Source organism: Rhinolophus hipposideros, assembly GCF_964194185.1.
Source record: "Rhinolophus hipposideros genome assembly, chromosome: 15".
In the NCBI taxonomy this organism is placed as follows: Eukaryota; Metazoa; Chordata; class Mammalia; order Chiroptera; family Rhinolophidae; genus Rhinolophus; species Rhinolophus hipposideros.
The window spans coordinates 32,285,112-32,293,391 of NC_138061.1; the positions used below are offsets into that span (position 1 = coordinate 32,285,112).

An 8,280-nucleotide genomic window follows, 5' to 3' on the forward strand; every position below is an offset into this window, starting at 1 on the left:
GGATGGGACAAGGAAGAATTTCACGTTCATTCATTTCTGTACAATGTTACACTTCTGTACAGTGTTACAAGTATGTATCACTTCGTAATCAGACAAATCATACTTTTTTTTAAAGCCTGTAAGTTTTGAGTAGCTGGCTTCAGATTTGAATCCTAGCCCTACCACATCTGTGCTTCCAGATGTGTGAACTTTGCTAAATTACTCTCTGAATGTGTCTCTCCAGTCTAAAGTGAGAATAACTGTGCCCTCCTTGCCACATCATATTACTAAGGTAGTGGTAGTTATTCAAGGGCTTTTTAAATCCAGAGGGGCTGGTGAGGCCTGACGGATGAGCTGAGTGGCCTTAGTGTCTAGACAACTAAAATTTGTCCGGAAAGACAGTTGTCTGGAAAGACAAATTTACTGTCTACAGATCTTCTGGAACCCAGAGCTGGAGAACTCTGTTGAACAAATCCTTCAATGTCAGTCTTACCAAATACAAGGGCCCAGATGCTCACCCTTGCTCCCTCCTGCCTTTAGGGTGACAGACAAGTTGTTCTTTAATCCACTTGTTCTTTAATTCTCTGTTCTGGACCAGGTACTGTGTGTCCCCAGCTCCAATGTAATGCAGGTTAGTCCTCTGCTCAAAATGCATGCTGTAACCTAGTGCCTACCAGAAGAGGTAAACACCCTCACCTGCCCTTTACAGACAGAGAACTGACCCTTTTTTCTTCTCATGCATCATTAGACTTTGTTTTCCACTGCTCCCCAATATATATCTACCCCACTTCCCTTTTTGGTCAAACCCTCTCTGCCCTATCCTAACATCTGCCATTCAGAAGGATTGTAACATCCTCCCTAAAATATTTCCTCCAACCCTGTGGTTTCCTGATTTTGTCCATCAAGAAAACCGACATTAATAAGATAATGAAACCAGTATAGAGTGCCATTATGAAAACTCCAAGGCAGCCTTGATGTATATGTCACTGCATGAAAATATTTATGGAAATCAAGAGGATAAATACATAAAACTTAAAAGATCACAAATCTGAATATAAAATTAGATTTTTGCACATAAGTAGGTTTTTCTCAGTGTGGTTTAACTGACCACCTGCATCAAAATCCCTTGAGAAGATTGTTAAAATGAAGGTTCCCAGGACCCATACAACCTTACTGAATAATAATCTATGGGGGTAGGATGGATGGAAGACCCTTTGTTTTTTTGAGACTAGTTTGAGAAGCACTACCCTAGTTACCTTTCTAAGTTTTTCAATATTGTACTTGCCAAAGAAAAACAACCTTTATGTTGTAAGAACGTGGTCGTTACATTTCGAAATCTGCATTTTAATTTCTTGAGTTTTTCATTAATTGCAAAACCAAAGTTCCATACCCACTAATAATTCCAAATGATTTTCATCTTTTTATTTATTTTTCTTAAAGTACTATGTGGATTCCATAAGCCGTTGTCCCACTGAACAAAACCACGAACATATGAAGGACTTATTCCAGGCCTTTCTTTTCTAATCTCATTCCATCCACTATGTCCATTTGTTCCTCCTGTTAAAGAAAACGTACCTTGTGGAACAGTTTATAAACCAACCTTTCAAGGACAAAACAGATTGGAAAAAGAACTGGAGTCAATCCACCAGAATATGGAAGCATGAGCCCATGTACATAAAGCCCTCCCTCTATTTCTTCTCAGAGGTTGAAAAGCGTATTTCCAGTGTTAAAAGATATGGCTCTAGCCGTGGGATAAATACAATCACACGGTTCTTAACTGAGCTGAATTTAACCATCATCATCATTACTGATTGCAGTTTTCCTTCCACCTTTAATTAAAAGGTACACAGTTGATATTGTCCCTGCCACTCAAGGTTGAAATGCAGCATTCTCAATGTGGACCCACATTGGAGTTTTTCACTGAGCACAGGAAAGGCAGCCCTCACCTGGTGCCAGGGAGGGTTGAAAGTGAGTCATCACTGGCTTCCTGTTTCCAAATTCACCCAGAGTCATCAAATCAATCAAGATGAATAATACGTAATGGGTCCCTAGACAGTTCTCTCTTAGATATGCCCTTACAGAATCTGTGGGTCAGTTACTGCGATGTCACTGAAACGTAGTATAGCAAAAGTTCAGAAAACAAATTCACTAGAACTCAAATTCTGTCATCCTTAATCGAATTTAAACTCACAAAATTTAAAAACAGTTCCTTTAAAAAGGGACTGAACTTTAGTTAAAAAATGACACGTAATTGACACACAAGGGTAAGTCAAAGGATGCAGACTATAGTTTTAAAGATGAGATTTAAAATTTTTTTTCCTCAACTAAAATAGTCATGTTTTACCCATAAAATTTATACAAGACCAAGAAAAGCTTTTGCCTCCTTAGAAAAAAACAATACTGGTTACAGATTTCTGAGTTATTTAAGAGAAAAAGAAATTATATAAGGACTAATGTAATGTTAAAATACTGAAATCAGTGATGGCATATTCCATTTTAAAGAAGCTCTGGGGGAATTAAGAATTTCTTATTCTTTATTGCTACAGCAGTCTTCCCACCTATAATTAAAATCTGGCTTCTTATAATTAGACATAATTACTTCAACAAGTCAAAGAACAGCTAAAATTTACTCTATAAAATAATTCTGAATAAAAATAATTATAAAATGTCATCATAACTCCACCATCAGTCATGGCTGGAAGATATATGAGACTCTGGGAGTGTGAAGAGAGGTGGATGGCATAGAGGTTTTTCAGAATACTGATATATGTTTAATAATTTAATGCACACATAATTATTTGTAACATCTCTCCTTATACCCAGTGGTTCTTTATATATAATGGAAATGTCTCCCTAATATAATGTACTATATACTATATATTGTATTATATGTAATGCATACATTATGCCATGTATACCTATAGGCATATACATGTATGTAATGCATACCTAGCATAATGCATGTAATATCTACATTATATAAAATGTATATAATATATAATTACATAATATTACACATTATTTATGTAACACATGAGATACATATTATATACTAGGGAGACATATCCTCCCTGCCTCCAGCAAAGAATCACTGGACAGAAGGAAAGATGTTACAAATGAATAAGTAGTGCATAGATATGTCAACTGCTAGGCAAAAACAAAAAGTAATGTATTTTAAAACTGATGTGAAAACAGAAATTGGAACACTTCTTATTAAAGAATTTAATGAAAAATGCTATTTACAAAATACCAAAACATCAAGAAAAAATAGCAAACCTTTTGTACGACAACCTAGGCCTGGACACGGCATATGCTACAATGTAGATGATTGGAACCCTGAATCTCCATGAGGACAAGCCCCCACTTTCTTTGCTCTAATTAGTATCCCCAGCACCTGGCATGTAGTATAGGAGACAATTCGGAAAGCAGGCATTAGAGTCAGATTGTCTGGGTTTGACTCACAGCTTTATCACCTACCAGCCTATGGCCCTGATTAATTTATCTAGGTCTCTGTACCTCAATTTCTTAGTATGTAAAATAGTACCTGTTGTATAAAGTTGTTTAGGAATCAATAATAATAGCAGAAATAAACACATACAGCACTTAACTTTTTGCCACACACTTCGAATCACTTTTCATTTATACCTGCTTATTCATTTAACCCTCCCCCAAACCTTATGAGATAGAAACTAATGTCCCAGTTGAAAGATGAGGAAACTGAGGCTCAAGAAGTCAGTAACGTACCCACAGACACACAACTAGTAAATGGCAAAAAGAATTCATGTTCCTAACCACTCCATCATCCTTGAGATACCACGCACGTTAAGGCTTTGTACAGTGCCTGACATACAGCACCTGTTTAATAACTAGTATTACTAAATATTTGTCAAATGTTTGCAAGCTTCTGAGGTTACACCCGGGCTCAGCAGGAAAGAATGCTGTGATCAATTGGTGATGTCTTCCATGGATGTGGAATACGTGCCATAGGTTTACTATCTCTCCTCCACATAAAACAAAGAATCCTGATATCTGACTGCCTGAAATTTTCCCTTCTGCATGGAAGGAACATGCCTTTAACTCTAGTTCAAGTGCTCAAGTACCTACTTTTTAAATAAATACTTGATAAGAATGCCATGTTTCATTATGCAGAGAACAGCAGTGTTCGTATTACTTCCAAACAGTGATAAGCAATTTTTTTATTTTATTTATTTATTTTGGACCTAGCCCATTAGAAAAAAATTCTTAAATGTCTAAGGATCTCATTTGATTTTTAGTGAGAAGAAAACAAGCTTGATTGGAAGACAAAAAGGAAAGAATATCAGGCAGAAAATTTGCATTATTAATATGCACTATAATGTTAATATCCAGGCAAACTCCAGACAGCTGTTTAAGTTTTGTATCTGAAATTAGATTATGAATCATAGGATAAACTTGAGAATAGAAAGTGAGAATTATTTAAAAAAAAAAAGAAAAGGGAAGTCATAGCACCCTTAATACTCAAGATCAACCATTTCCAAGAGGACCTTAAATGGCTAACTAGAGCAAATTAAAACATATGAATTACTGGTGCTTATATAAAGGAGCTGCTTTTAATCAACACAAGTTACTAAGTAACCTCCAGTCTGAATTAGTCTCTACGCCAGCCACATCAATGGACAAACACAACATGGGCTTAATTTAAAATTTAGAAAGAAAATAAAACACCATGTGCTTTGCAGATTTAGCAATTTGACAAAGGTTTAATTGGCTTTTCCACTTTGTCTGAGGAGATGTAGGATTGCACTAGAAGTTCATGTGATTTGCTTAGAAATGCAAATAATTTCTGACAAAAGGCACATCCAGATGTAGCAACATCGAGATTATTCCTGAGTTGAACATTCTGATGTCAACTCAGGGTTTCTGAATGCACAATCACACATCCAACTAGAAAATTCACATGTTCACAGAGCTAGAACAAGCAAGTCCATTGGTACTAATACAGTGTTTTTTGTTTGTTTTTGTTTTATTTTGGAGGGATTTTTATTTTTGCTTCAGTGGAGGAAGTTGGTCTTCTTAGTTGACTATATCAACTGGACTTCAATATGATGAAAGGGTTGGTATGAAGTTATGGCTAAAGACAATCAATACCAAAAGGCATGATGTGCTTAGGTTGGGAAGTAAAGACATCCTAGAATTGTTACTTCATTTAACAAATATTTATTGAGCATCTGTGATTCATTAGCCCTAAGGGATGGAAAGCTGTCTCTTAATATTTTCAGGGCTGACTACGACTCATTTCTCATAGTATCATTTGAAGTTACTTACAAATCTTTCACAGCATTGATGAAGAAACGCTAGCAATAGAGAGCATCACAAATCCAGTGGATTAAAATGTGCCTGGTAAACACATCTCCATAAAGGCACCTGGCATTTCCTGAGCAGTGTTTACATATTTCTTGTACTCCTCACATTTTGAGCAAGAATTCCCAGGCTTTTCTTCTCTGTAAAAAGCAACCTCACTCCCTGGATTGTAGTTATAAATAGGCTTGGGAAGAGTCCTTGAAAGAGGAATACGATCAAACTGGTTTAGTTAAGTCCTAGGTGCTGAAAGTAAACAGAGGTAACTATTACTAATAATTCTTTTAACTATTTTTATCAGTCCTTCTCAGGAGCCAACCCCAGAGACGTTCTCTTCTCCAGGAGTAAATCTCTCTGCTGAGGATACCCTCCAGACATGCTCCTCTCATTTCTCTCTCCTAGCCTTTCACTGGCAATGAATGAATCCTATGAAACGGCAAAAAAACCGGCCCTGAAGACCACAGTATGGGTAAAGGACTAGGAGTTGCTGCCTGATAATTAAAATGGTGCTTGCTTTATAAAAGAGTATAAGAAAACAAGTTTCTTTCAAAAATTCCAAGAACCAGTTGATATATAAATCCCAGCTGATATTCCCAAGTGGCCAACAATGTGCTAGATATGTGTTTGAACAGAAGACAAGCAGCCAGTTCTTTCTCCAAGTAGATCGCCAATAGCATTTCATGCCTTTGGATGGAGAAACTGTAATGGAGCAAATGGTAAACAGGAGGAACCTATTTCTCAAAGACATAACTTGAATTAAAAACGAACATACTTTTAGCTACAACATGCCTACTATAATGCTGTCATAGAGCACATTTTTGAAGTTCAACTGAGCATCCATCCCAAACATAAGATTGTCCATTACAACACGGTGGGGGAGGGCGGGGAGGGAGAACCCAGTGGCTAATCTCTATAAAACAACCACAGAAAACTACCACCAAAAACTTCCCATAGGAATTCAAACATTCAGATATAATTTATCTGCTGGAACAAATCTGCCATATTGACCTTGACAAGGCCTTGAATCACGAAATCATAAATCAACATCCTACTGATACTCATTATAAATTTGGAAACCCCTTTAAAACCTAGGACTTCATATTCTTCTCAGTGATTTGCAGGATGTTGGGAAAGCAGTGTGCTCACTGGAGCTTACGTTGAAAGATGTCTGTTTCACTTACTACCAAACACTGATTTCCAGATGGTGCACCCCCCCCATCTCCACGCCACCCAAACACTTAAGATTTGTTTCAATCCTCTAGATCAGCTTCTGTCTCCTGAATCACTAATTACGTATTTCCCCCCCCCCCCCCAGTAATTATAGCACCTTAGGCTCTTGGATATCAGCAGTGTGGGTTGTTTGATAGAGTTCTGGAAAATTGTTCCAGTGACATTTCCACTTCTTTGTGCATTTCACTAAAGGCTTCTGTAAAGGCTTAAATGACTCTGGAGAGGGAAATGTCTTAAGATTCGCTCACAAATGGCATAAAATAAACATCATGTACAGAGGCTCGCCACACGTCCCGCAGGGGTAAGGGGCTGTTTCTCCAACCCTCGCCCCTCCCTTCTCCATAACACGCACCCCCCAAAAAAGGGCGGTGGTCTCTCTGAATGCCTACATCCTCGCCGAACCAGAAACCCACGTAGAGGTCACTGCTGGGGTTCCGCCTTGAGCTCTTCCACCAAGAGCAACGGCTTCCTGCCTTTCCCGCGGAGGTGAAACTCACCCCTCGGGGCAGGCTGAGGGCGCAGAGGCAGCGCGGGCGGAGCGGGCCGATCGCGGGACTGGCTGGAAGGAAGTGAACAGCCAGCAAAGCGCATTTTCTTCCCGCGGAACAAGCCTGAGAACCGACGCCGCCAGCGGAAGAGGAACCGGCGGCGCGCCAGGCCACCAGGCACACGGCTCCAGCGTGCACCCTCGCCTGTGCCGGTGCGCGCTCACACTCACGCATCCACGCGCGCGCCCACTCACCAGCAACCCCTGATGTCCGCGGGGGACGGCGACTGCGGCGGCTGTCCCTGCGCCCGCCGTGTGGCCTTGGCATCCGTCAGGCCGCTGCAGCTCCGGCCGCACTGGCTTTGGCTCGGAGGCACTGCAGCCGGGAGCTCCGGCACCCAGCTTGGAGGCGCCCGCTCACTTGCTTGGGCCGTGCCTCCTCCCCCGCTCCTCTATGGACCGATGGAGCTTTGCCAGTTCCACTCGCTCCGGCTGCGTGCGTTGTTCTTCTCCTTCTTCCCTTCTTCGCGTGGCTTTCTAGCGCAGGGTGACAACACCGCGCTCTCACACCCACGCGCAGGCCGGTGGATCCCGAGCCTGCAGCCGCCGTCCCCGCGGCCGCTGCAGGAAAAGAAATTGCCACTGCGATGGTCCTGGCCTCCCCGGCCCCGGCCCCTGGGTGCCGCCTCCGTCTCTGCCTCCGCCCCCTTTTCCGCGGCTGCGGCTTCCCGCATTCTGCAGAAAAAGCTCGCAGGTGGAAGCGGGTCTCTGCGGTTGGCCCAGAGCGAGAGTAAAACGTTAGGGTGAGACTTCTCAGCTGAAAACTTGCGCGTCCCCTCCTCAACCCCGAACCACCTGGACTCCCGTTTTGCTCCACGATCAGTTGTGCCCAAGTGGACAGGAATGGGTGCCTTTTAAGACTGCGGTGTACACACGCCATGATATAGCTGGATTTGACCATGAACTCGCATTGGAGTCCGGGCCAGGATAGGTTTTGGCGAAAGTGCCACTTATCCCTCCTAGGAGGAGTTCCCTCTTGAGATTTATCCATATCTTACTCCCACCATGAAACACTTTAGTCCTATTTCTCCCCATCCCCATGGGTAATGAAAACTATTATGATTTCCTCTAGATGTGATTATACTTAGCACGTGGAGAGTCTTTAGTATGGTCCTGGTACCGTGCCAGACACTCCAAACATGAAATGTTATTTCATCCTCTCCATAGCTTTCTAAATGGTACTCTTA

General features: G+C 41.2%; 1 protein-coding gene across 4 annotated transcripts in view; it reads right to left on the reverse strand.

The window, feature by feature from the left end:
- STAMBPL1 (STAM binding protein like 1) overlaps positions 1-7,729 on the reverse strand; it is a 44,814-nt gene extending 37,085 nt beyond the window's left edge. For all 4 annotated transcript variants that reach the window (XM_081074295.1, XM_081074293.1, XM_081074294.1 and 1 more), the window contains exon 1: positions 7,289-7,729. The gene's annotated coding sequence lies outside the window, so the exon portion shown is untranslated. The remainder of the gene's footprint in view (positions 1-7,288) is intronic.
- Between the last annotated feature and the right edge of the window lie 551 nt (positions 7,730-8,280).